We start from the raw sequence: 2702 nt of genomic DNA on the forward strand, positions 1-2702 counted from the left end.
TTTTTTAAAACTAAGATCAATGTGAATGGCTTGAGAAGGTTGGTTTGAGAGAGAGGGGCCGAGTGTGAAAAAGGTTTTTATTGGAGGAGGCTTTTAACCTTAATGCTTAAGGTTTAAGGAAAGATGGATAACGTGTTGTTGGCCACTTTTCATCCTCCCCTTCCGCGCTCATGGCTGGAGCAGCAGGGTGCTCTCAAGGGCCATGGTAGCCGTCGGCTCCCATCTACAAATGAAGGGTTTTGCTTTCCCCTCTACAAATGAAGGGCCATGGTAGCCGTCGGCTCCCCTCTACAAATGAAGGGTTTTGCTTTCCCCTCTCATGCTTGCACTCAAGGAGCTGGATTTTGCTGCTTCTCCCTTGCTTCTCGTGTCCTGCAGCCTTCGCCTCGGTGGAAGCTGAGACCTTTCACATTCGTAACTCGAAGTGCTCCTCCGCTTCTGCTCCTTCCTACTGCACTCGCAGCTAATGCACAGCACATGGTCGTCTTCTTCCATCTGCACTTTTATGATCTCCTTTTTCTTCAGCCCTGGGAGATGTAGGCCTCGCACATCTTCATGCTCACTGCTATTGGAGACACCCTGCTTCTTGTCGCAGCAAAGCGGCCTGCTGGTCCAGTTTGGAGGCCTGCTAAAGTCAACAGGGGCTCGTCATGTGACCAGCTCCATAAGGAGCACCCCATAGTTGTACACATCACTCTTCTCTATCAACATTCCGGTGAGAGCATATTCTGGAGCAACATACCCAAATGTCCCCATGACTCGTGTTGCCACATGGCTGTTTCCAGGCCCTAACAATTTAGCAAGTCCAAAATCAGAGACCTTTAGATTCCATTGGCTGTCTATCAGAATGTTGCTTGACTTCACATCACGATGGACTACTTTAGTCTCCAACCCTTCATGCAGATAAGCCAGTCCCTTTGCAGTACCGAGAATCATTCGCATTCTGATATCCCAACTCAATGGTGGATTTTCCCCCAGATATCCATGAAGCCATTGCTCCAAATTCCCATTTTCAATATACTCATAAACAAGCATCCTTTGAGAGCCTTCCATACAATATCCAATCAATCGTACAAGATTCTTGTGCATGACACATCCTATCGCCTCCACCTGTATTGTTTCGAAGATTTTTCACAGCTATGCGTGTACCTTCAGGTAGCTAACCACAGCCTCTATCATGTGGCTGAGAGCTTACAAGGAAGAAGAAAACACACCACTAGCTACCTAGCTCAGCCATGGCTCTGATACCATGTTAACAAACACAGATCTAGAGCTAGTTAGCTATGGTGGACGCAAATCAAACACACGATACATTATCAGAATAAGGAATTGTAACTCAAGTGAATTAGGTTCCAAGATAGATTAGCTTGGACTCATAAACACAATCTTGAGTGACTCAAACTGAAAGTACCATTACATTGAAATGAGTGTCAAGTACATGCCTTTATAACTTTTTGGATACTACCACTGTACCTCACTGTGCATATGGGATTTTGGACATCTCTTCTTAGAGCTTCTAGAGCATACATCTTTGTCATATCTCTCATACAAAGCCACTTATGGGCAAGCCTCTTTTGGGCACACATTCAACCTCTATGGGCATACATCATTTGCTATTCTCAACAAATTTTTCCTTTTCTCATCAAGTATGTGCACATAAGAAAGACAAACAAATACTTTCACATGGCTGACATTAGGCTTGTAGCCATACAACTTCTCAAATGGTGTCATCTCATGAATACCTGCAGTGGGAGTCTTGTTCAAGCTATACAAGGCTGTCATAATAGCCTCAGCCCAATAATAGAGCGGCATACTCTTCTCATTCATCATTGCCAGAGCAACTTCCATCAATACCCTTTTCTTCCGTTTAGTGTACCTAATTTGAGGACCCTTAGGTGATGTGCTGTGATTGTGGGTGCCCTTTTTTTTCTTTTTGTTTTCTCTTTTTTTGGGATAAAATCAATACAATCAATGCAATATGTTGAAGCTATCATCCTTTCATTTGGATTGAGAAATGTCGAGATCCAAAGGCTATGAAAAATGGATATTACAAAGATGATTGTATTACTAGCCTCGATGCTAGAGGAACCGTTGTTGAGATGAAGAGATACACTTGAGATTTTGCAAACCTCTTTGTAACATGTGAGACATCAGATTGAGGTAGCAACTAGATTGAGTTGTGCATGGACAAGGAATATAGCATTTGGTGATTTGAGTCTTGGTTGATGAATAAACATTTGTCATTGCTAAGAGCATGGCTCCTACTCGGATGTAGAGTTTGGCCAAGAAAGAGAGAGTAGCCAATGACTATGCTTTGGGCCATGCTCAAATGCAATGTGTACTTTTTGCAGGGGTGGTTTTCTCTTCCAAAAGTGGGGCTTTTGTCATGGCTCTTTGTTCTTGGTAGCTATGCTTTCGTGGGGTTGGTGGTCTTGTGGTGACTTGGACATTGAATGCTTTCGTATAGAGACCTGTGTCGTCCTACATTCACTTGGCAACTTGTGAGAGTACATGCAAGTCATATGCTTCAACCATAATGAATAGGTGTAAGCTTAAAATGACATCACTTATCTAAATCCCATTGTGTTGACTTTGATGCATATCACTACACTTGATTATCATTGCTTGTGTGTGTGCTGGCTTTGCTTCTTTTGGTATAATTTATACACAGTCACAAAACACATTGTTTATTTATATACACA

The 2702-nt window shown here is 42.8% G+C and overlaps 1 pseudogene; it reads right to left on the reverse strand.

Annotated features, from left to right (window-relative positions):
* Nucleotides 1–288: 288 nt before the first annotated feature.
* LOC148032934 (putative serine/threonine-protein kinase At1g01540 pseudogene) lies at nucleotides 289–1179 on the reverse strand (annotated as a pseudogene).
* Nucleotides 1180–2702: the final 1523 nt, after the last annotated feature.

This window comes from Lygodium microphyllum, chromosome 8 (genome assembly GCF_053477565.2).
Source record: "Lygodium microphyllum isolate KBCC chromosome 8, Lygodium_microphyllum_v1.1.10, whole genome shotgun sequence".
Taxonomy (NCBI): Eukaryota; Viridiplantae; Streptophyta; class Polypodiopsida; order Schizaeales; family Lygodiaceae; genus Lygodium; species Lygodium microphyllum.